The 27,179-nt window shown below is 41.4% G+C and overlaps 1 long non-coding RNA gene across 1 annotated transcript in view; it reads left to right on the forward strand.

Annotated features, from left to right (window-relative positions):
• Positions 1-12,221, forward strand: part of LOC116663100 — a 46,568-nt gene extending 34,347 nt beyond the window's left edge. The window contains exon 4 of the long non-coding RNA XR_004319153.1: positions 12,062-12,221. This is a non-coding gene — a long non-coding RNA (uncharacterized LOC116663100). The remainder of the gene's footprint in view (positions 1-12,061) is intronic.
• The last annotated feature ends 14,958 nt before the right edge of the window (positions 12,222-27,179 follow it).

Below are 27,179 nucleotides of genomic sequence, written 5' to 3' on the forward strand. Positions count from 1 at the left end.
CGATGCAACCTGTAACCAAAGGGAAAGGCAAAAGGGTAGGTCTCAGCTGACAGCCCTCCTTTAATGGGCTTTTCATGAAGTCTCCACCCACAACCACTCACTCACTGATCATCCTTGTGAAGAGGTGGGAAATGTAGTTCTTTATAGTTGGACACATTGCTGCTGAGCTTACTAACCTTGGGTTTGGGTTGCAAAGCAGAAGGAGGAAGGATATGTGAATGATCTACCCAGATCAGGGTGGTGAAGTTACTGTAACTCAGCCATAAGCACAGACTCATATGGTTCTGTAACACATGGCCGTGTCTGGGAGCAACGTCCGCCTTCTGACTATGGATATCTGTTCACCAGGATTGTATATTGGGGCCAGTGTGGTAGGGCATAGAATTGGTGGCTGGCCATCCGCAAGAGACCTGAGCATCTCCCGTGGGGTGAAACTGGTGGCTGCCTTTGTCAGGGAACTAAGGGCAGCAAGGGTAAAGCAAGAGAGAGGAAAGGGAAAGGAGGTGTGGGAGTAGGGGGTTGAGGACAAAGAGAGAGGAAAGGATAGACCGCGAAAACAAGTGCTGGGATGAGGAATAAATAGGTCTCTTTCCCAGACACTGCAGCGCTTGCTCCCAGGGACAAGATGGGAGAGGAGGGGCTGTGAGGAGGGGAAGGTCCTGGGACCAAGTTCCCCCGCGGGATGGACGGGTCGTCCAGGCAAGCAGTCACTCCTAACCAAGCCTGAAAGGAAACTGAAGCAAACAGAAGAGAATGGAGGCGAGAGAAGAGAGAGGGAGAGGAGGGAGGAAGCAGGAGAGAGAGAGAGCAAAGGAGAGAGAGAGACAGAGAGATCTATCTTGAACAAGCACCGAGGCAGTGTGGGGCCAGGCCAGCTGGAAGCAGTCCTGAAGACCAGCAGGCTTGCTGCGGAAAACTTTGTTACTTCTTTGGGGAAGAGGGAATTCTCCCACTTGGTATAAACCTCTACTCTACGAGCTTCCTGAGTTCCGAGTCATTGATTTCCCATGCTACTAAAGGGCAAAGTAATGCTAAAGATGAATATTATAAACATTGGGCTAATTCTGCTCATTTTTATCAACCACTGCCCGTGATCCCTGCGCCTTGGTCGTTGTGCATGCATTTGTCATTGAGGTTTTTATTTGATTTGATTTCTGATGCAAATACAACAGTGCCCTTTCCATCAGCTGAAGCAAGCAGAGCTCCCCAGAGTGGAAGGGAGGGTTGGTGTTACCATGGTGATGAGCAGATTGGCTGAGCACAGGGCTAAGTGCCCTCCTGCACAAGGACAGGAAGAAGTCAGTCCTTACTTTCTTCCCTGATGAGTCATAGCTGATTTACATAATTCCTTTTTTATTCATTAACAGCTGACATCTACTGGGAAGGAAAACCAGAACAATGGGAAAGGGTTGCTCTTCAACCCATATAGATTTTTTTGGTTTATGCTTCTAATTAAGATACTGGTTTCTGCTAGGGCACATATAAAGTGATTAAAATTTGAAGCAAAAATTTGAAGGATGGGATACACTGGTTAGTAAACTAGGTTTATTAGCCATGTAACATTGAACAGCATACTCAACCTTTTAAACTTGTGCTAGAGGTTCCTTAAAAAACTAAAAATAGACTTTACCATATGATCCAGCAATCTCACTCCTGGGCATATATCTGGAGGGAACTCTTATTCAAAAAGACATGTACCCCAAAGTTCATAGCAGCACTATGTATAATAGCCAAGACATGGAAACAGCCCTAAATGTCCATCGACAGATAATTAGACAAAGAAGGAGTGGTGTGTATATATATATATATATACATACATACACACACACACATACATACACACAATGGAATACTACTTAGCCATAAAGAAGAATAAAATAATGCCATTTGCAGCAACATGTTTGGACCTGGAGATCGTCATTCTAAGTGAAGTAAGCCAGAAAGAGAAAGAAAAATACCATATGATGTCACTCATATGTGGAATCTAAAAAAATGACACAAATGAACTTATTTACAAAACAGAAACAGGCTCAACAGACATAGAAAACAAACTTACGGTTACCAAAGGGAAAAGTGGGGGGAAAAATTAGGAGTTTGGGATTAGCAAACTACTATATATAAAAAAGTTAAACAACAAGGTCCTACTGTACAGCACAGGGAACTGTATTCAGTATCTCAAGATAACCTATAATGAAAAAGAATATGAAAAGGAATATATGTACATGCATGACTGAAACATGCTGTACACCAGAAACTGACACAACATTGTAAACTGACTGACCTTCAATTAAAAATAAATAAATAAATAAGCCTGTGCTAGACTATACTTCCTTCTAAGGTTGATAACTTAGAAGTGGAAAACACTCCTTTGGGTGTTTGTTTACAAATTCTTGAGGGTAGTATTGGCATTTTCTTTATATCCCCAGTGTTTGTGGCAAATAGTATATGTAAAATAAGTATTTTATAGATGAATGCTTTTAATAGATCACTCACATGAACACTCATACATTGCTGTTGGAATACAAAAGGGTACAGTCATTTAAGAAAACAGTTTGGTAGTTAAGCGTATACTTACTATACGTGATGGTTAATTTTATGCATCAACTTGGCTAGGTTATGATGCCCAGTTGTTTGGTCAAACACCAGTCTAGATGTTGCTGTGAAATTTTTTTCAGATGTGACTAATATTTATAATCAGTAGACTTTGAGTAAAGACAATTACCCTCCACAGTGTGTGTGGGCCTCATCTACTCAGTTGAAAACCTTAAGAGCAAAGGCTGAGGTTTCCTGAGGAAAAAGTAATTTTGCCTCAAGATTGCAACACAGAGACCCTCCCTGAGTCTCCTGCCTGCCCGTGCCTGTCCTGGAGATTCTGGACTCAAAGATTGTAACATCAGCTCCTCTCTCTCTCTCTCTCAAGAAGGCTAGGTAGATATAACTTTAGATAGAATTTCCTATTGGTTCTGTTTCTCTGGAGAACCCTGACTAATACACCATATGATTTCTCAATCCTAGAGGTAGGTTTAAGTGAATGTTTCTGTCTGCTTCATTCATAATCGCTAAGAATGAAAATACAACCCACATACCCTCGAACTGGTGGGTGGAGAAACTGTGCTTCATCCGTGCAGGGCAGTAGTACTTGGCAGCAAAAAGGGAAAGACTGTACACACAGCAGCCTGGGTAAATCTCAAAGCCACCGTGCTGAACAAAAGAAGCCAGTCTCAAAAGTCTGCCTGAGTCTGTTTAAATGAGATTCTGGAAAAGGCAAAACTGCACTAATAGAAAACAGATGAGTGGTTGCCAAGCCTAGAGTCGGGGGTAGGACCGCCAACAAAGAAGCATGAGGGAATTTGCTGGGGGTGACAGAACTCTTGTACATCTTGATTGTGGTTGTGGGACCATATGCATTTGTCAAAACTCATACGTCTGTACACCAAGAAGAGTAATTTCACTGTATACAAATTAAACTTAATGAACCTAACTTAAAAAAAGAAAAGAATCCTTTTACGGTCATTCTTGTAATCTCTTACCCTGTTGGAGCACACGGGGAAGAAAGGAAATAAAAGCAATGATAGACGATAGCAGTACTGGACAGTAAAACGTACTATGAAGCCTCATAATACTGGCATCTAGAAAATGGAAAGTTAGCTCCACACCTCACATCTCATCCCAGGATAAATTCCAGGCAGACCAAAGACTTAGATATGAAAAATAAAACCACGACAGTTCTAGAAGGAAAGAGAAGGAATTCCTTTAAAGCCCTGGAGTGAGAAAGGCCTTTTGAACTATGATTTCAAATCCAGAAGCCATAAAAGGAAAGTGTGATAGACTGAAAGTCAGTGATGTTTCTCAGTCTTGGAAAAGTGGTCTTATGTAGGAGATGTCCTGTGGGATCCACTCGAGTCACCAGAGATATGTGCTCTAGGGGTACCCCCTATGTGGCTTGGGTGAGCCCTTCTATTGTGGCAGGGCCTCCTACTGTGGGTGTGCTGGCAGCTGGGGCCGTCCCCCAGCTCGGTTAGCTGCCTGGCCCTGCCTCATGTGGGGACTGCTGGCCTGCTGGTGGGCAGGGGCAAGGCTGGGTCCCAAGTGGCCGGTTGTGGGGCCCAGTGAGACCCTCTTTTTATACATTCATGTAAAGGAATACTGAACAGTGGTGGAATGAATGGCCTATAGCTACATACATCAACATAGATAAATCTCAAAACAATGTTATGAAAAATCATGTATATGTAACATGTTACCATTTATATAAAGTTTAAAATTTATAAAATAATACTATATATTGTTTATAGATACACAGATGTAGTAAAAGAAACTGCACGAGAAGTCTAAACAATTCAAATTTGTGATACTAGTTACATTTTTAGTGGGAGTGCACAGGGGCCTTAACAATATCTGTAATATTTCATTTCTTAATATCTGAAGCAAATATGGAATATGGGGAAGGTGTGATAAATCTGGGGTTGGATCCACAGGTTAACTGCTACATTATTCCCTATATTTTTTCTGTATGTTTGGTAATCTCATAATAGGTCACTGCATTTTTAAAAACTTTGTAAAATATCTTCCTTGGAAACTGCTGTCCCCAGAAATGATTGTTCCTCCTCCTTTCCCAGTTTGGGAGCCCCCCAAGCACAAAATACTGCTTGAACAACAGCTATTCCCACTGGTTAATGTGTCATCAGTTGAAGTTTTTTTGTCCAGTGGGCTTCATATAATGTTAGCTTTGACTGTGTTAAATCACATTCTTGAATCTATAAAGTGTCCAATTTAGACCTTCCCCCCACCCCCCGATGCAGGCCTCAAGGGCCACTTTATTTAAAATAATACTGGGAAAAACAAACACTACATTTACTGCTTTGGTTTTGCAAAAATGATAGATGATTAAAATGACTTTTAAATGATGGCACGATTGACCAATTTTTTTTCCTTCATAACTAACAGCTTTTCTGTTCTGTGAGTGTGCTGTTTCAACTCTGGCTGCCCTTGGATAGTTAAAAAGCCAAGTTCAGCTCTTCACCCAGACCAGCTGAATCAGAATCTCTGATATAGGGTCAATTTGGGCTTTTTTTTTTTTTAATCCCCATATCAAACTCCTCCCTTTACCTCTTCCTTCTCTTTCTTCTCACAAAGTTTAAGAAATAAAAGTTAAGAATGCATCTGATACTAACTACTAAATATAAAATAGATACACAAGTTTTTGCTGTATAGCACAGGGAACTATTTTTTTAATTCTTTTCTGTTTTGGGGGGAGGAGATAATTACATTTATTTATTTCTTTTTGGAGGAGGTACTGGGGATTGAACCCATGACCTCGTCTGTGCTAAGCATGTGCTCTACCACTTGAGCCATGCCCTACATCCCCCTAGCACAGGGAACTACATTCAATATCTTGTAGTAAACTATAATGAAAAAGACTATGAAAATGAATATATGTACGTATATGTATGACTGAACTATTTGCTGTACACCAGAAATTGACACAACATTGTAAACTGACTATACTTCAATTAAAAAAAAACTGAAAGAATGCATCTGAAGCTCATTATGTAGCCCTCCTACCCCTACAGAGGTAACCAGTATCCTGATTTTCTTTTTCCACTTAGAAGATTTTTATAGGTTTTCTGAATTCCAAGTCTTGTTCTCTTTTCCACCCCCTGAAGTATTCCTGTTAAAGCTCCCAGCTAAAGAGCAGATGTATGGTTACTGTACTTCCTATTCTGAACAATGTCCATGGGCAAATGATAATTGTAATCACGAGCTCTTGCTTCTACTAAACTTTGCTTACAAACAGATTTGCTCTGTACAGATTTATCCCAGGCTAGACTTGTTCTTTTATCCTTCATAGCTATTTTTATCCTGTAATATTATTTAGTAGGAATAAAATTGAATGGAGATACTCTGAAAGTAAATACAGTCCCTGAGAACTGCTGACATACTTTGGAGTTTCTCAACTCAGGGTATATTGCTAAAGAAATGAACTTCCTACATGATTGATGGAAACCAGGGAGGTGTGGTCATATTGGGAGTGTGACCCATCCTGGTTGCTAAGGGTTATTCTAGCTCCTATGGTGAGTGGACATACATAATGGATATGAGTAGTTGAGTTCCATGAGTTAATGATATCTGAATTAAGAAATATGCAACTCTGAAGATGAAAATAAATGTTTATAATCGACATAAGTGATTGAAAGAAAATAGGAACCTTTTTTTAAAAGGATGAGGAGAAAGATGTCTATAATACTGTAGCAAGCTCTTCTCTAAAGGTTTAGTATGTTCAAATAGATGATTAATTATGAGAGTGAAGGGGGTCAGAGTTTGCCACCCCTAAATATGCTACTTTGGCATATTTTGGCATATTTGTGAGCTGAAGACAGCTGAGAATCAACAGATGCAGAAAGAAGCCTTCTCAGAGTTTCCCTGTTTTGACTAAAAGTAGAATCTTCTGAGAAATGAGGACTGACAGAAATTTCCCTCTCCTGGGGGAGTTTTCTTGCATTGAGGAGGATGGAAAGAGGGCACCACGATTGACCTGCATAAACAAACATTATTAAAATAATACCTGTCTTCTATTAGTTTCCCCATATATTTACCTTCCCACAGTTTACTGCCCCCAGAAGCTCAAAACCCTTTCTCTTGGTCTTGTCACTTCCCCATAGATTTACTAGCCTTTGTTTAAATGGTGTATAAGTTTCTGGGCCTGATTTCCTCTTTGGGGTTTTCATTTTGTTTCTGTAAGTCCCTCCCTATGAAAACGTAATAACTTTTTCTCCTGTTAATCTGTCTTTTGTCAGTCTAATTTGCAGGGCCCCATCGACTGAACATGAGAGGTTAGAGGAAAAGCTTTTTCCTCCCCTACAAATGTGAAGATTAAAGAATTATATTTTTAAATGAATCATAAGGGATAAGTTTAGCTAAAGATTTTTTTTTTCTGAAAAAAAACAAAACAAAACAAAACAAACTTGAGTGGGAAGATATTTCTGTGAAGTTTTGACCACTCCCTTGAGTGATAAACAGAACAGCCAACAATATCCTTCTCTTTTTTAAAGAAAAATGGAAGAAATAGTTGCATTGTTTGTTTTTATTATTTTTGTAACAGTAGGCAGTAGGCTTGGTTTTCTGCCATGACCTGGAAAAAACATACTGAAGTCTGTAGCAGAGCAATGCCCCAGACCCCCAGGTTGTCAAAATCACAGTCAGAATCCTTGTTGAAGAGCTTCTTTGACAATCAAGAATTCATCCTGTAAGCATAACTAATCAATCAGACCATCTTCATGGATTAATCCAATGGTTTTGTGAGTAGAAGTCAGTATTGAAAAACAAACAAACAAACAAAACTCCCCTACAGTGCATCCTAGCGCACAGCATGGCTTCTCTGAAATTGTTTTTGACCTCCCAGGCTTTTCTAAAATCAGCTATGAGTGACTTTTGGCTTTTTCCAAAATGAGTAATCCTTAAGTTAATAACCTTTAGTAAATAAAATAAAAGATAAAATTTGAAGAGAGTTATCTTGAAGAGGAATTATTAAAAGTATATATGGAGCAGTGATAACATTATGAGAAATGGTATACTGCCTCTTAAAACAAACACCTGGACTAGATTCACTGAACAAGTTTTGAGTATCCACTGTTTGGAACAAATTGCACAGTTCTAGAAGGGGCGAACACTAATCTGGATGTCTCTTAACCGCTAGTATGTGGTAAAGCTGGTCTTGGGACTCATAGCCACCCTGAGCCAGGACTACATTCCTAGCACACGTTTCAGGCACACAGTTATCGCTCCATTTTTACCCCCAGTGTTTCCTGACAAGCATTTCTTGCCTATGCCGGTCAGCAGTACTTCTCTGTCCCTGACTTGTCAGTTTGTCTCTCCGTGGACCACTGCTCCAGGTTGCCAATGTACATGTTTTAAAAGGCATTTCAAAAAAGCACATTAATGTGAATCTTTAGGAAATAATTAAGAACCCACATACATATTTAACTCCTTACACAGATATCAGTCAGTGTTGCTTAAAAATAGGGAGAAGCTGGGAACAAATGACATGTGTAATATCTGGAGATTGTTAAGGAAATACAGTAAATCAAAACAGAGGAGTACAGTGCAGTCTAAAGTGGGGGAGGGGGAGATCTTAATGTGGGAAACCTCGTTTGTAATACTGTAAAATGAAAATAGATTATAAAAACGCACACTTGTGATCCTCATTTTATAAATTGATACATATGAATATTATTCATCAGAAAAAGGCTTGGAATGATAAATGCCACTGGATTGTAAATTTTGCTCTGAAGAACTCTAAGCTATCAAGAAGTGCTTCAGGGCTCGCCGTTGTTTGGGGGTCAGCTCCTTTCAGCACCCCCCCTCCTATTTTTAAAATCAGTTTTACATATTGATCTTCTATGTAAGATTCGTTTGAAGAAATGGTTTTGCAAATTTGAAAAATATGCTAATCATTAATATATACTATGAGATTAAGCAGTAGTTATAAAACATCACTAGGTGCTTTTTCCTACTTTTTATTTAATCCCTTAAATCCCAGTTGACCTATTAGCAGGATGTCCGATTACCTCAGGGGTAGCTTTTTTTCTCTTTACCCATCTGCATTTTTCAGATTTTTTTTTATAGTTCAAAGTATTGCTTTGTAATAGAAGAAAACATTTTAATTTTTAAAAGCTAATGAGAGAAGAGCAATGTTTAATCCACTTGACAGTGACATTTAAAGACATTTAAAGCCCTTAGTGAAAGGAGTAGTGAAGGGAGTTCTTATTACTGAGCAGAGTACAGGGTTTGTTTGTATCTGTGGGTTTGTTTCCATAGTAGCAACCTAGGGCAACTGAGAACAGTTGGGTTGGCTTTCCTCTTGAATATGCATTCTTATTATCTTGAAATTAAGTTCCTGTCCTGTTTGGCTATATGATACCAATGACAGGGAGAATCTGAACTGAGCTAGAGAGTACCTGAAGTACATAAGTACATAATCAAGGCAAAAACATGAAAAGTCTTGTTTAAAAATCCCTCTGCAAATAATTATATATGATACTCCTAAATTTGTCCAAGTGTGGAGAGTAACAAAGTGATGTCATATTTCTGAAGTTCCCAGGATAGATGGTCCTATTACATCATGTTCTTTGTTTGTTACGTAAGTAAGAAATGATCTACCAAGATCTGAATCTTATCCTATTAAATTTGAAATGACTGTCCAGTGCTTTTAGTAGGTTAATAAAACACTGGTTCACACTCAGCTTTTAGGGGTGATAATGAGAATAAACATGGAATTGGTTTAAGTAAAATCAGTTTAAATTGAAAATATTTATCTTTTGACTTCCTACCACAGATGCCCTTATCCCCAGGGCACGTTTTTTTCCCCCCTCCATTCATTCAGCAATTATTTATGGGGAGCTTCCTGAATGTAAGATGAAGTGTCTGTTGAGCCCTAATCATGGAGTAAGCCCTGTACTCATCATGCAGAGACATTCAAAGCAGGTCCGAGGGAATTCCGCTCTGACTCAGCTTCACAGTGTATGCTTAGCCCATTTAGGGCTCCTCCCGATAAAAATGAATCATGAACCCTTCACTTCATTTGATGAAGGGTGTGAAACAACATCCGCTCTCTGGGGACAACTTTTCTGTGATTTACCTTTGCTTTCTTCCTTCTTGGGAAAAGATGTTCTTTTCTCTCCTTGTCCAAGCCTAATCTACCTGCACTTCTGGTCTCTAAACAGTAACCAGTTCAACTGATTTTCATTTACACCCATCACACTTTATTTAAAACACACTATGTATTACATACTGTGGCTGCCGGTGGGGTCCAGAGATAAAGACAAAGCACAGGCCGTCAAGCAGCTTGCACAAAAGTTTGATAAGTGCTATGAAAAAAGGTAAACTGGAAGTAAGTAGGAGGCGTAGCTGATGTGGAAGAAGGGATGCCAGGAAAGGCTTCCCTGAGAAAGACTGGGCTGCTGAACATTGGGTTTTGTGCGGACTTTAGGAGGAAGATACAAAACACTTCAAAACTAACACACCTCAAACTGAATTCATTGTCTTCCTCCCCTGATCTGCCCTCCTATGTTTCCTTTCTGGGAAGCTGTCACCTGTTGTCAGCTCCATCACCTCGTCATCTGAGACAGAATCCTGGGGACCAGCCTAGATTCCCTTTTTCTCTGACCTTCTTCCGAAGGGGAGCCAGCCTGTTGGGATTACCACACATGAGGTGGCACTGGGATGGGTGGATCTTGGGCCCATTCGAAGCAGGACGGGTGTTTATCCATCATGACATAGCTAGGTGGAGAAACAGAGTCAGTCAAATGATGTTGGTTTGCAGCTAGAAAAACAGGATTGAGCACTGAGGCTTTTGATACAGATTCAAGACTTTCCCATTGAGTTTGGGCATGCTCTTGGAATTCTCATCCACTTTCTTACTTGAACCACCCCCTTAATTTCCACCATCACAGAGTTCCACTGAACAGTTCTGGCTGTCATCCAAACACCAAAATGCCACGCAAAGGCCAAAATGCTTCTCTTTCCGGCCTGACCTCTGTCAGTCCTTCATGATCCCTCTAGGCTGAAGTCACACTAATAGTACCACTTGCACACCTAAGCCCAACAGCTGTTCATATGTCACTGCGTTTGTACATGCTGCTGCCTCGGTAGAATGACCTTTCCACTGAAGAGGGCCTGGTGAATTCCTCCTACTCAGTCCTCTGTGATCCAACACACTTGATGACTCTCCTTGTCATCCTGATTCTCCCAGGCACAGACAGTTGCTTTCTTCTCTTTCTTCCAAAAGCTCTGTTTACATAAGTGCCACAGAAGCACTTTGCACGCCCTCTCTTCTCTGGTAGACTGAGTTCATGAGGGCAGGAACCACATATTACCCATCTTCATAACTGCTAGCAGCGAAGCCAACACCTGGCACGTAGTAAGTTCCTGATCGAGGTGTATTGCTTAAATACTGTCTTATAATAGCTTTTTAAGTATATATATACCTTGTGCAAGATTAAGCTCTATCTCACGTGACAACCAAGATGCCCTCCTGGGAAGGGATGAAGGACCATGACCGAGTGGGGAAGAGAGCTGTGATTATGGGCCCAGTGCGGCAGCCATGTATTTGCTGATCCTGCTCGAGGTTGCATATTTTTCGGTTTCCCTCTATTGTTTCTGCACGATGTTAAAGTATTTGGTCCTAGTCCAAATGATATCACATGCAGGGAGACAGACTTCCCAAACTAAACGGACTTCCCATTCATGTGTATAGGTAAATCAGTTATTTGACACCCTGGCTACACATTACAGTCATTTGGAGAATTTAAGCATTTTTAATGCCTGGACCCCACTTCAACGAATTAAATCAGAATCTCTGGAGCAGAGCCAGGCATCCGTGCTTTAAAAGAGCTTCCAAGTGGATTTGCAGATACACACTACTATATGTAAAATAGACACACAACAAGGTCCTACTGCATAGTACAGGAAACTATATTCAGTAGCTAGTAATAGCCTATAATAAAAAACATTACGAAAAGGAATGTATATATGTATAACTAAATCACTATGCTGTACACTGGAAATTAACACATTGTAAACCGACTATACTTCAATGAAACATATTTTTAAAAAGCTTCCCAGGTGATTCTCAGGGCTAGAGTGGCAAAGCGCTGAGTTACATCATTCGCATCTTGTCATTATCCAGCTCAGGTGTGAGTTTTTCTTAGCTGCATCCAGAACATGATGGTGGAACGTGTCAAGTGGCTGTTAATACCAGTAAGTGTAGCCGCCCCACCTGTTGTATTTATTGCATGACTAGTGACAGTCAGAGAAAATGACGAAGGTCAGCATTGATTCATTTGATATCTTTGGTGAAAGAGGAGTTAAGGTCAAATTTGAGGAGACTTCCAAACTACCAAATTGACTGTTGATAATATTTATGTGTCTCTGCTATGTGCTCACCACTGCCTCCGACTCTGGGGGGCAGCAGAAGCAGTAGAGATGAGGTCTTTGTGCTCAAGGGAGAAAGGGGAAGGGGAAGGAATGAATGGTGACAATGGTATTTATTCCTGTGTTCTAGGCACTTTCTGTAAGTCATCGCGTGTGAGCCTTATGACAACCTGCCCATGAGATGTGACTATCATCACTTCACCCATAAAGAAAAACTGATTCTCTTAGTTCCTTCTTTCACAAAATGGGAATATTAATTGTTTTTCTGTCCTTTTTGAAGATTAAATGAGTTAATGCACATTAAGCTCCTAGTGTCACTGTACACACCAAGTACTCACAAATTGTTAGCAATTACTGTTATTGCCTTAGATCTCAACGCTAGCAGGTGGCAAGGGAGTGAGGATTAAAAGCTAGGGCCACCTGATTTCAGAACCATGAACTTTTCGCTACGCCTTGACCCCAGGTGGGGATTTAACAATAACGCATGACACAGCAATATGAAATTGCAGTAGATGCAAAACACAATGAAGTGTCAAAGGCAGGTGGAGGAAAGAGCAGGAGATATGCGCATTCGTATTCAGGGAAGGAAGCCATTGAGTGTGAAGCACAAGGTATAGAAATAAAAAATCTGGATGTTTCGATGGTGGCTGCTGCTGGGCTTCAGCTTCCAGTCGTGGAGGGTGAAGTGGCCAAGACAAGCACCCTGGCACCCTGTGCCCTGCCGCTGAGGCCCAGGGTGGCGGTGGGAGACAGCGCTGCAGGTAAAACTTGCTTCCTGATCAGTGACGCAACCAGTGCATTTCCTGGAGAATAGATCCCCACTATCTTTGATAACCATTCTTCCAGTATTATGGCAGATGGAATACCTGTGAGTCTGGGCTTACGGATACAGCTGGACAAGACGATGATGACGGAGCACACCCCCATCCTATCCACAAACAGACGTATTCTTAATTTGCTTTTTTCTTGTGAGTCCCGCATCTTTTCAAAATGTCCATGCAAAGTGGTATCCTGAGGTGTGACTCTGTTGTCCCAATACTCCCATTGTCCTAGTGGGAACTCAGCTTGATCTTTGGGATGATGACGACATGACTGTGAAACTGAAGGAGAAGAGGCCGACTGCCGGCATGTACCCTCACGGCGCAGCCACGGCTGCGGGGGGCTGTGCCGTGAACCCCTCGGCGCGCTGCGCTCTCACACGGCGAGGCCAAACGTGGTGTTTGCTGAAGCTCTTTCCGCGGTTCTGTCCACCTCCAGTCGGGAAGAGGAAGAGAAAACGCCGCTACTGCAAATGTCTGAGCCCCTCACTCCTTGCCCCATACCCCTGAGGATTTTTTACACTTTGCTCAAAAATGTTGCCACCTCCACACTCGATGCCAAGTTTTTGTTGCAGATTAGTTTCCCCATAAAACATTCGGAAACAAGCAGTAACTTTAAATTTTTGTTTGTTTAAAGGAGGAGTTCAACCTTTCATGTTCTATTAAAATTTAGCCCTAAAATGAAAAAAAAAAAAACAAAAAACATCTGAATTCAAGTCCTGCCTTCACTGTGTGCTAGCAAACTGACTTAGGGCTAATTACATTGAAGCTAATTTGCAGAAATAGTGGCCTCAATTTCTTCATGTGCATAAAATAGTAATAATAATAGTACCTATTTTATGGTATCTTTTTTTTCTTTGCAAAATGAAGTGAGATCATCTACGTAAAAGGCTTATGTTAGTGAAGTAGTTGGGTTTTAGATAGAGGAGAGAAATTGAAGATAGGACAGAAGAAACATGGGCCTGCCATGACCTAGCTCTGTTGCTTTGCACAAATTTCCTGACATCCTTGCTTTCAGTTCCCTGCTTCTTAAATAAGGTAGGTAAGCAGATAGCAGCTTGGCAGACATTCAATAAATGGTAGCACCATCGTTCTCCTTCCAATCTCTTATAAAATGAGATAACTGAAATGGGTTACTGGTTCACAGCCTGGCTGGTTATCAGAATCATCTTTGGAGGGTTAAAAAAAAGAAGAAAAAACTGATCAGATGTGTGTGTTGAGAGCCGCAGACTCTGATCTGTGAGGTTCGTTCACTGTCTGATGATTGGTAATGTTTAACCCCACGAACAATATATGACTTGTGTTTAAACTGTTGGCTTATTTTTCTACAAATCATTTGAGTCCCTTTATAATATTATGTAACAATAAAAGAGGAGACTTATCAGGATCAGGGAACCTTATTTTGAGGATGAAATGTAACAGTGCAGGAAGGCAGTTAGCACAGTGCTGGTCGAGGTGAGGATCAATAAATGTTATTGAGAAGTGGATGAACAGATCAACTACTGCACTCCCGCAACATCACTTTTTAAGATGGGTTTGGAAAAACACTGGGTGACTGATGGATGTCATATTCTCTAGAGCACAGGTATTCTGTCATATTGATTAAGGACGTGGCAAGGAAGTATAAAGTAGTGGGGGGAGTAGTGCTTTCCGGGAGTCAGGGCTGGGCAGGAGTTCTGTGACTGACTTGGTGTGTCTGGGTGACTGAGGAGACAACCTGAGAGGTGGGTAGGGGAGGGCGCTGTGAATTAAGGTCCTATTACAGAGGCCCTGAAGGCTGAGGAGAGAAATGTAATTCTGGTGGAACTGTTGAAGCTTCATTTGCTGACTTTATGGCTATGGCCACCTCTCACAAACTCACAGGGCAGCTCCCTATGAGAATGTCTTGTACTCCCAAAGCAATTTTAAGGACATATGCACAGGAGCTGGGGAAGAGAAGGCACTAGGAGGCAAGCCCATCTTTGTTTTCTTCTGGGGGAAAGATAGTAAAAAGAAAGTGTTCAGGGCGATGTTCCCCTCTGACACAGTGTGTACCTCTAAAGGGCATGATGCAAATTGTTGGTCATGCTTTCCTTCCGTGAATTTGTATTGGTGACAAGCCCTGTGCCCTGCCCCCGAGCCACCCCAGAATGACAGAAGCCCATAGCCCTCTATTAGGTTTATTTATTTTTTTAGAGGAGGTACTGAGGATTGAACCCAGGACCTTGTGCATACTAAGCATGTGCTCTACCACTTGAGCTGTACCCTCACCTCCATAGCCCTCTAATGGACTTCTGGTCCCAGTGCGTGCCATAGGGCAAAAAACACCTGAGTGATTATAGCTCATTGTAAGCTGGCCATTGGGAAGAATTTCACTGTTCCTCCTGGGAACCCATTATGACTTGTGACAAACCGTCGCATGGCCTGGTTGTCCTTATCTTTAAAGTGAAATCATTTATGTTACAGTTTGTACTGCTCCAAGTCCAGGCATTTGCAAATAATTTATAGTCTGTAACCACATCCTAAGCATACTTTTAGGCAAGGGGCCAGCAGCCATTCCTCCTTCCCCCTTTTCGCCTCTTGGATTCTCGTTAGTTTTCAAGAGCCTTGAGGTTGAGACTGAGCAGGACCTTGTGGGGCCTTCATAGTGACAGACCCCCCTCCCCCACTCTGGTGTCCCCTGCTTCTTATTTGTAGAAAAGTTTTAGCCTCCTAGGCCTTCCCCAAGTTCCAAAGATTAAATTTAATTAGAGAAGTGAGAAACTGCAGAAACAAAGGAAAACAGTCAAAGCAAGACAAAATAACAGTTTACCCATAAAACAAAGTCAAGGGCCTTTAGTTCCTCCTCAAGGGCTATAGATGATCTCCTGAGCCATATCCAAGAATTGTTTTGTAGATACCAAAACCCTCACCAGGTGGAAGAAGTTAACTGCATGCTGACCCCAGATCTGCTGCTGATGGTAACTCCTGAAACACTACCCTGTTACCTCACCATCACCCAGTCAGAAGAATGTCCACAAGCTGATCAGGCCCCCTACAACCCTCACCCTCATGTTGCCTCTAAAAAGCTTTCCTGAAAGCCATTGGGGAATTTGGATCTTTTGAGCATGTGCTGCCCATTCTCCTTGTGTGGCCCCTCATTGGGTGCCTTGCAATAAATGCCGTACTTCCTTCACCACCCTCCAGTGTCAGTAGGTTGACTGTGCAGGGCATGGGGTGAGAGGACCAAGTGTGGGTCAGTAACAAGGTCAGGGACTGGGCTTCACTCCCCTACCACCTGCCGCTGCACCTGCCACCACACTGTCTCGGAGCATGCGCATGAGACTGATCGCTGCTTCCCCTGGGATTTTAACAGGGGTCTCTCAGCTTACTCAGTTCACAGAACACATATTGTCTTGTCATTTATAATGTGCACGGAGCTCTGTTTAGAGAGAATGACTACATTTCAGTTAGCAGCCAGATTCCTACTCCTGCACAGTGATGGTGGTTTTATTTTCTTAAGAGATTTCTCAGATCAATGCCTTTTCCACGGACACCCCAAATTCCCCTCACAAAGCTGTGTGGACATTTTATAACAGCCAAACGAATGGTGAGTGTGTAAACATGTGTGCCTGTGTGGCATTCTATATTTCCTGGCTAAGATTTTGCAAATATGTTGGTATTTTGTAAGCCTAGTGGTCAGAGGGATGATCAAAACACTTAGTTGAAACTACTCTTCTAGTTATAACTTGTTCATTCCAAACCTTAGAGGTATAGATTGGAGTGGCATTGAACATCAAAAATAATATTCGGGGATTTGTTTTCTTCTAAAGCCAGGTTGATTTGCTTCTGATATTCTCAGAGATGGTTCCTCCTGATGAACAAACACAATGTGTCCCCATGTTACTCTTGGTCGGTTTTTGTCATTTCTGGTACAGGCAGTCTCTACTTTTGTACATCACATGTTCTTGGAAATGTGTTTCCAAGCTGAGTACCTGAAAGTCAAGTGATTGATTGACTCACTTGTTATAAAGAGCATTCTATTCCCAAAGACTCAAAACATATCAAGTTTATGTGGGGCTCCTTTCCTTGGAAACAGGCAGCTGGGCATGTGTCAATCAGGGGTACCTTGCCCTGGGGTGAGGGTAGGAACAGCAGAAGGGGAAGGGAGATGCTGGGCTCTGTCAAGTGATTCTAGGTGGACCCCCCAGAGCGTGTGGGGTAGTGTGGGGACAGGGAGAGTAAGCTCCAGGGTTCCAGATGTCAGGCACTGTGGGGTCTGTGGGTCCCTTCAGGTAAAGTAGGGACAGGAATGTGGTCATGAGAAGACGTGAAGGAGGGGTGTCTATGCTGAGTGGCCGTAAGTAAAGGCTAGCAACTTTCCCTGACACCTTGCCTAAGACTGATGCTCCACAGTGAAGGCAGTTAACAGGTGATGGCCAGCTGTCATTGGCCAGCTGAAGTAGGAATGTTTGGTCTTTTGTTATGTCTTCCATGCATCTATTTAATATTCTTGATCTTTCCTCTAGAGCTAGGAAGGTTTTCCAGGAAAAGTGGCTTGTCAGTTGAAAAGTCATCCTGACAAAGGAGGAGGGAGAGGGTAGGTGGGCATAATACATGCAAAGGCCCCAGAGTGGGTGGCAGATGAATCCGGGGGAGTGGAGAAGGCTCATGTGCTGAGGCACAGAGAGTGGGCTGTAGGAAGGTAACCGTTGGAGGAAGATCAAATCACACTGGGCCTCATAGACCACATTAAGGATGTGAGGCTTTAGCCTAAAAGTGGTGGGAAGCCAAGGAGGGATTTTAAAGAGAAGCATCAAAATTAGATCTATGGTATGAAAATATCCTTGAGTGCTGTGTAAAAAGTAGCTGGAATGAAGCAAAATTAATGTAGGGAGACCAGGTGGGAGGTTGCTGACGTACACGGAGGAGAGAATAGGGACTTGGACTAGGAGGGGAGTGGTAGAAATGGAGGTAACAATTATGGTAATGGGACAATGTGGGAGAAGGAGAGGGAGGTGTTAAGGATAACGCCTAGGTTTGTGCATTTCAAAAGTGTGTGGACCAATAATGTATACAAAGAATTATACACCATGACCAAGTGGGACTTATTCCAGGCTTGCAAAGCTGGCTCAGTATTCAAAATCAGTTAATATAATCTACCACATCAACAAGCTTAAAGAAGAAGAATCATGTGATCATATCAATTGATGCAGGAAAAACATTTAATGAAACTGAAAATCTAGTCATGATGAAAATTCTCAGTGCGTTAGCAAGGAAGAGGAGTTACCTCAACTTGATAAAGGATAAACCACATATCCAACAAAGGACAAATATCTAGATTAGCCTTTGAACCCAAGAGGAAAGATACAAACCACCCAGTTAGAAAATGGACAAAGGCATGAATCGACATTTCACCAGATTAGGACATTTGGCTTAAAACAGGCCCATGAAAAGATGCTCAACATCACTAGCCATCAGGGGAATGCAGATAAAAACTACAGTGGGTTATGACTACGCACCTGTCAGAATGGCTAAAATGAAAAATGATGACAAGCTCATACACTGGAGAGGGTGTGGAGAGACTGGATCACTCATACTTGTTATATAAAATGGCACAGCTGCTGTTTCTTATAAAACTAAACATCCAATTACCATACGACCCAGAGAGTGCACTCTTGTGCATTTATCCCAGAGAAATGATAACTTATGTTCACACCAAAACTGGTACAAGAGTGGTCATAACAGCTTTACCTGTGATAGCCAAAACTAGAAACAACCCAGACGTCCTTCAACAGGTGATTGGTTAAATACACTGTGTTGCATGTATTTCCCGGAACACTGTTTAGCAACAAAAGAACAATCAACTGACACATGTAAGAACTTGGATGAATCATGAGGAAATTATGCTGAGTGGAAAGAATTAATCCTCCCAAATTATATACTGTGTCATCCCACTTATGGAACATTTTGATATAACCAAATTTTAGAAATGGGACGGCAGATTATGGGTTGTCAGGGGTTCGGGGTGAGGGTTAGGGGTGATGCGGTGTGGCAGGGAGGTGGGTGTAGTTACAGAAGAATAACACGAGGTTATCTTTGAAATCTTGGAACTCTTCAATTTCTTGACTGTGGTGGTGTATCCACAAACCTCCACAAGTGATAAAATTGTAAAACAAAATACACACACGCACAAGTACAAATAAGACTAGGAAATCTGAATAAGATCAGTGAATTGTATCAATGCCAATATCCTGGAGGCACTTTTCTGTTTGTTTGACAAAGTGTTACCATTGAAGGAAACTGGGTAAAGTGTATATAGGATCTCTCTTAAGGGAAAAAAAAAGACTGGATTGTGGGGACATTTACTGAAAAGAGCCATAGTCTGAGGCTATTGGTATCAGAATAAACTCCAAATTCCGTATCACAGCATTTTGCACTTTGTTGTACTTGTCCCAATTTGTATTTTTAGGCTGTCTGCCGTGACACACTTTCTAAGCTCCTTGCCGTTTCCCTAAATGCTTAGTACACTCTATACAGGGTGGGGGGTATGTATGGCTTAGGGCATTGGCCCCCTGACGTGGCTACGGGTCAGAGTCCCTCCTTTGCCTCCCCTAATCCAGTGTAGGGATCCTGATCTTTGCTTGAACCATTTAGTCACCATGAGCTTGAAGTTCTCACCCTTAATTCTAATAGTTTACCAAAGTATTTTCCCAGACTATTCTCTCCTATTCTGGTGCTAGTGATTAAGATAAAAATGTCACCTTTTTAGCGGTTCCTTTGCCTGGCGTTTCCTGCCCCCAGCTCTGCCCCTCCCTCTTCTACCCCTATAAAGCTACTTCGTTAGTAAAGAATTCTTGTCAGTTCAGCCAGACAAAATGCTTCCTTCTCTGAAATCCCAAAACCCTTTTGTCAATAGTTTATACCCTGTTTTGGTTACGCATATATCAGCTTAATGTTTCCACTAGACTAGGAACGACTTGGGGGCAGAGTCCATCATCTTTTAGTCTCTCAGGCTGGGCGCTGTGGAGACAGACATCAGTAAAACGCCTTTAAAGGCCTTGAGGCTCTCACAGCCCCGTGGGGGACATGGTTTTATCAATATATCCCTCCATTTTTCACAAGCTGTGGAGGAGCCAAAGATCGGTGCCCCATTTCAGTTTTTCTGAGGCCCCGTCACAGTAAGAGGCAGATGAAATCTGCAGCGGTTGATTCTACACGTTACTTTGTGCTGTTGCTGCTTCGTTCAAGTTGCTGAAGCCAGAGACTCTCCAAAGGAGTGGCCCACTTGGGAAAAGAGATGTGGAGGGTGAAATGGCTGATGTGGGAGTTCCATCCCATCTTGGAAGATAGCAAGTCTGTAGGGCTTTGAGACATGAGGCAAAAAACCCGAAATGGAGGAAAAATATAAACACACACACACACACACCCCAACAGTAAAAAAAAAAAAAAGAAAGAAAGAAAGAAAGAAAATTATATTGTTGTACTGTTTCCCTTTTAGATCTCACATTTGTGAGCATGAATAATGTGTCAGTAATCTAAAATCACAAAGCTTTCACTAATTTAGAAGCCTACTACACATGGGCATGGTGGGTAACAGGAATGGTATAGAGCAAAAGCTTACTATTTTGAACCTTACAGTGCACTCAGAAGCTGTCCCTTCATGGTAAGGCAGACATGGTAAGTTTTTATCTTGTCATTGAGACTCCTTCATAAAGTTCGTTAACTGGCTACATCTCCCAAATCTGAGTTGCTCACACTATGTGTCCATTGCAAAGTAATGTGGGCCTCTGCTCTGAGGTCACTTAGATGCACACAGGCTGATGGAGCCTCCATCACCTTGTAGAAGCACCATGTGGAACATATGGCTTCCTTGGTCATCAAATGGGAGGAGAAAGTGCATCAAAATCTCATACCTAATCTTTGACATTTTCGTCCATTTGTTAGAACTAGTCACATGGCCCCATTAACTGGAAGGAGGCTAGGAAGCTGGCTTCCATGGGCCCCAAAGGAGATCAGGATACTGTGTGCACTACAAATGTCTAACAGACAACCAAGCTTGTATTTTTAGATCCTAACTCTGATAAGAATTAACGCTAGTAACAGGTAAAATGTATTAAGCATTTCTATGTACTACACATTTTATACAGATTATTATATGTACTCCTTATAACATCTTTATGCCTTATAATTGCCTCCACTTCCTATATGAAGAAATTGATGTTTAGTTGTATTAAGTGACTTGCTAGGAGTCACAAATCAAGGGAGCTGAGATTCTGCGGGAACCCATTTTGAAACCTAGCTGCTTACACTGTGCCGTACTTCTCCCTGATGTGAAGGATCCTTCGATGAGCCAGGGAATTTCGGTGAGATCAGCTGAAAATTCAAATGAGAAATGACAAAGATGCTGCTACTCAGACTTTGTGTGGATGGAGAGAAGCGGCATCAAGATGAGCTGACAGGACATGGTGATGGATTAAATGTGGGGTTGTGGGGCAGCAGTGAGTCAACAAGGACTCAGTTTCCAAGCAGTTTGACTGGGAGGGGTATAACATGCTATGAGAAATGTGGGAGGGGACGTCAGGCTGGCAGGCAAAATACAGATTTGGAGCGGGGGTGGAGATGCTGATTTGGGAATCCCACACTTGGATGACAGTTTACCTGGGTGGTAAATAAGATCATCCAGGGAGAAAACAGAATGGACTGAGAAAAGGGTCAAGACAAATTGTGGGGTGGGGCTGGGGGAGGTATGGGATCCTTCAGTTTCCAGAGAGGAAAGAAGAGTAAGGAATGATAAGGAGCCGAGCGCATCTATCGGAGGGTCTCAGACCTCTGTCTCCATGACAACGTGGACCTCGCTGAGAACAAATTCCCTTTTATCAGAGAGTGTTCATCTCTATTGGTTACAGCATAGGATCCTAACCAGGATTTTTCCATTAGACATATTTTTCCCCCATCCTGGGTATTGATAAGCTCTGGTGTTCAGCTTCAATCTCTCAGACTTTAAGAATGGGTATTTAACTGATAAGATTAGAAACTAGTGAATCTAAAACATAAAAGAATGTGCCATCTTGAACATTGCAGGTATGACAAAGGCAGGAGGAAGACAACAATTAAGATAGTGTTTCAGGGTGGGAATGGGGTAAACTTGGTAAACTCTGAAATTCTCAACTGGGCAGAAACGCCAATCCCTCTTCCGTTTTTTACCCTTGTCTTTGTTGGCTGTTTTTAAGCATTAGAAGAAGCATTCCTGCTCTAGGAAGTCTTCCCTGACTAAAGCAAAGTCATGTCCTCCTCAAGCTCCCTTGGTACTTACAACTTATTTCTAAAGAGGTTACAAACTGTGTGCACACAGATAATGTAAAGTGCCTGGCACCTTGTGCACGATCAGCAAATGCTAGCAGCTATACGTGGAAAATAAGTATATAATCAAAGCTGCGAATTTTCTCCCAATAGTCATTCCCAACGTCTTCCTTTTAGTTATACGACCCTCTGAGTTTTGCTGTGTATACCGCTGCCCAGCTAGAGATTATATTTCTCATATTCCCTTGTGTGTGACTTTAAGTTATGGCTAATGAGATGCAAGAACTGATGTGTAAAACTTCTAGGTCATGTACTAAGAAGGGTACCATGTGCTCTCCACTTCCTCTGCTCCCATCCTGCAGGTTGAAATGTAGATTTTGATAGTGGATTAGGGCAAACCCCTCCTCCCCCGGCTGGGGATGAGGAAGAAACAAAATAGAAGGAACCTGAGTCCCTAAGTGACCTTGAGGATCTGTGCCACTCAAACCTCTTGGACTACCTTCCAAGCTCACCCTTTAGTCAGAAAATAGTAAACCCTCTATATTATTTAATCTGCTGTAATTTTGTTCTTTGTCAAAGCTGTCAAATTGAGATCCAAACTGTTATCTAGAAGGGATTAGGGTAATCCTTTATATATATGTATTAGTCAGGATTCTTAGCTGCAAGCAACAGAAACCATTGAAGGCTAACTGAGGCAGAAAAGGAATTCATTAAAAAGCTACTAGAAGGATATCTTGCTTATTTTCCAGATAGCTCAGAGAACCAACTCAGAGACTTCACAACCAGAAACAATGCCCATTATCATGCCGCAGTCTGGGTCCCACTGTACACAGACTCTGCAGCTCTTGTTGTCAATGCTATTGACACTAGATGGACACTGACCACCTTCACTAGGACAATTGCTACAGCTGTTTTTGGGAACGGCTTGTAGCAGCTTCCACTGTCATGACCCATATTCATATGGATTCTGCAGGGTATCTGCTGGTTCAGGTACAAGCTTTGAATTCAGCACCTGAATCGAACACCTGTGATTGTGTGCATCCTAGCTACGAGGGAGGCTGGGGAAGCAAATCTGGCATTTTCAGCTTTTCAAATGAATAGGTAACTTTGCCTTAGGCAGGAGTTCTCTCAACAAAGAGTTTCAGATGCTAAGTGGCCAAAAACAATGACAGATGATTTCTGAACAGCAGAACTTCTTTTACAGGATTGAGGGTGAATCTTTGTAGGCTCTCTAGTTTGTCATTCAGAAAAGTAGGTGGTGGTGAGAAAAGGACCTTTATTAAGCACATACTATAGGCACATAGGTAGCTGTTGGGTATTTAGTTATGAGTGAGAAATCACCCCTGTCTTCTAAAGCTCAGAGTCCAACAGCTGAGGCAAAATGTACATAGGTGATTCTAAACTTTTTTTTGTATTATAGTTTGTATATATAACTTATATATTATGGTGAAAATAGTTATACAGTCAATCTTCTTTATTTGTGGATTTGGTATTTTGAACTCACCAACTTGCTAAAATTTATTTTTAACCTCAAAATCAATACTCATGGCACTTTCAAGATCTCTCCTATGCTCCTTTGGACTGGCATTACTCATCTGCTGGTTCCTTCATTAATGAATTAAATAGATTTTTAGTGTGTGTTTGTATGTTTGTATTAGAGTCATGTTTTTAACTTCCTGACATTCTGAAATTATAATTTTAGACCTTTAAGGCTATGTATTCTAAATCATAATATGCAAAGCAGTGGAAAATTTGAGTCATCCAATGCTCACGCTCCCAGCTGAGTGGAACGAGGCAATGCTCTGCCTTCTCATTTTTCTCTCATGCTGAAAACCATGTCCTTTTTGTAGTCTATTTAGTGCCTTTTTTTTTTTTTTTTGCATTTTTGTGCTTCTCTTTGGTGAATCTACTGCTTAAATGGCCCTCAAGCATAGTGCTGAAGCACTGTCTAGTTCCTGAGTGCAAGAAGGCTGTGATGTGCCTTACAGAGAAAAAGTGGGTCTAGATGAGCTTTGCTCAGGTCTAAGTTATAATGCTGTTGGTCATGAATTCAATGTTAATGACTCAACAACATACGTTAAATGAATATATCTTTAAACAGAAACACACATAAAACCAGGTTAGGTATTGATCCATTGACAAAAGTGTTGTGACCAGAAACTTGCAGGAAACTAACCTTGTATTTCCCCCAGGAGCAAGGGTTCAGTATTTGCTAATTTGGTATTTGTGACAACTTTATAGGAAGTAACTACCATGAATAATGAGAATGAACCGTATTATTTTTTTCTAACTTTAGAGATGATACAAATCCATTGTAAAGTAATGTATACAACAGAGGAACACATAAGGAAGAAAGTGAAAAACACTGTAAGTCGCCCCACTCAGAGAAAACTGTTATGGAACCAGGTCCATTTACGTGACGCACAGCAAGCCAAATGCTGACATGCTGAGGTTGGCAGCAGAAAAAAGGTTCACTTGCGGGTAGCCAAGCTAGGAGACGAAAGAACAAGTCTCAAAATGGCCTTCCCAAGGCGCGGGGCTGGGGTATTTGTTGGATAAAGAAGCAGGGTGGTCTGAGGCATGGGGAGCGTGGGGAAAGGTGATTGGAAATAAGAAAAAAATGCAGTTAATTGTCATTCTGTGCAGGTGTAACTGAGCTACAGGCATCTTCTTGGGATGCATGTTCAGAAAATGGTGGTGTTTTCAAGTTATGAGGGGGAGTTTTGCACCCTCTTACATAAGGAGGTCACCAAGCAGACATTCACAAGTGCCCTGTTGGAAGGTCAGTGGTCCTAACCAGTCTTAACCGGTTTGAGCTTGAACTGGGCACAGCTGACTCCAACTTCCTGAAAAGACCTTGGCAAACATCTTACTGTTTAGGCTATGTGCCACTTGGAGGACATACAAGTTTTTGTAGCAATAGTTAAAGCAAGCTTGATCAGTGAAGGCAGGTTTCAGATTTAATGAGTCTATCTGATGATTACTCTCTGTTTCAAAACTGCTCACATTAACTATTTTGGTAAAAATTATTTCAAATCTTTCCTTTTCATGTACATATACGCACATTATTTTAGATCAATGGGATGACATGATTGTGATTCTATAATTTCTTGATTCAACATGTGAATTCTAATTTTAGAATTTTCAGAAAGTTAAAAGCATGACTGAAAAAACAAATTAAAAAAACAAACAAAAAATAAAAACATGACTCTAGAACAAACATACTGTGAGCACATGTTTAAAAACATATTTAATTCGTTAATAAGGAAACCAGTAGATAATAACACTGGTTCAGAGGAGCAGAGGAGAAACATATGTATCTATAGCCCTATACAGCACTGAATGAAAAAATATAAATTGAAGTTGATAAATGGATGTAAAGTCAGTTAATGTACTTCAGGGCAATAAAACTCTAACCTTTGAGGAAAACTTTTCTACTGGATAGAGTTTGCATCTTATCAATTATTTATAAACAAACATCTAACTGGGGCCAATCATTAGTAAATTGTAAGTCAAATAAAAATTACAGAGAGCCTTATGTTCTTTAGGCAGGATTATAAAATAATGCTCTAGTAAATATATTAAGAAAAATTATAACACATTAAATATTGACCCTAAGCTCCTAAATTTTCTAAAATATAATCGAAACACTGTTGAACAAACAGTTTTGTTAGGATGGACTATGCTCTGTGTCACCAAATGATTAACATGGTTACAAACAGTATTTGTCCTGCAGGTGGTCATGTCTCTGAATCTGCAAGACCTTTGAGGCAGGAACCTGGTGTTGACACTCAGTGCATTTTTCAAAACCATCTAAGTGAGATTCTGATATTCTACTAATTGTTTTTGGACTGTAACTCAAAACTTTTCCTGAAAAGTGTTTGGGGAATATTAATATAATTTTTTTCTTATGTAAATGTTGGCTGAAAAATGTAATGAGAAATATGTATATTCTAAGAAGTTTGGGTGTTTAAAATTAAGAGGCAGTCTACCAAAAAAACAGCAGAGACATTTTGGCAGGGCATCTCTTTAGTATATTCTGAAAATTCTTCTCTCCACTCCTGTGTTCGCCAACAGTTTCTCTCCCTGTAGGTAAACAGTGTATTCTGTTTCTTCTGTATCATTCCAGATTATTCTCTGCATAAAAAAGTAATTAACGTATCTAAAGGATGGTGAATGTGATACTTCCTGTTGCCTTTTGCTTTTGGAAGCCCCACAGACCTAAGAATAAAACAGTGAGTGCAAAGGACCTGCCCCTTCCTATTCACAGACGAGGCAGGAACTAGACCATCTCTTAGCACATGCAGACAGAGTGAGTTCCCAAATCTGCTTTGTGACCTTGGATTATTATCCACTTCAAAGTGATGCAAGAGAAGGCTGTGAATTCGTTAGAGGTCATTGGAATAATATGAGTAAAGCGGATTCTAGGAGACAGAATTGTTGTGTCCTCTGCAAATTCTCCCTGACCCAACTCTGGTGAGGAGAGAAGTAGGGGATGGAGGCTGTTCCTTCCTTTCAACTCAAAGGAATTTTCAATAAAATGACTCAGAAAACTTGATAGGCAGCCACCTGAGCTGAAGGACAGAGGGAATGGTGTCTGTCTATGCTGGGGGAGGTCTAGGTGAAGTCTAGCTGGGGACTCAGCAGGAAGGAAGGGCTTCATTAGAGGTGAGCTGCCCATCCTCTGATGTCAGAGGCACGTGTGTGGTTCTCAGACACCATTAGAGGAGACACACAGAGTGACTGTAGGTTGTCTTTAACAGAACCTTCAGACATTCTCCAGGAACACCTGGGGAGGTGATGGATCTCTCCCCACCGCCCTCCCACCCCTTCCCCCATCAAAAGAGGCGTTTTCTATAGGCAGCGCTGGGGATGAGGGAAGCTAAAATTCATACCTGTAGAAGTCACCAATCAGCAAAGGCCCCTTGTGACAGGAAGGATTAACATTTGCCCACAAGGAGGGCACCAGTACTAGTCATATAAAAGCTTTTGTGCTTTTATATCTGTCATTCCAACCTTAGAGGGTTCCCACATTTTAAATTTTTATTTATTTTTATTTTGACTTGAAATGTATTTGACATATAACATTGTGTAAATTTAAGGTGTACAACCGGTTACTTTGATTCATTTGTATATTGTAATATAATTGCCATTGTAGCAATTGACAAT

This window comes from Camelus ferus, chromosome 4, assembly GCF_009834535.1.
Source record: "Camelus ferus isolate YT-003-E chromosome 4, BCGSAC_Cfer_1.0, whole genome shotgun sequence".
Lineage (NCBI taxonomy): Eukaryota > Metazoa > Chordata > Mammalia > Artiodactyla > Camelidae > Camelus > Camelus ferus.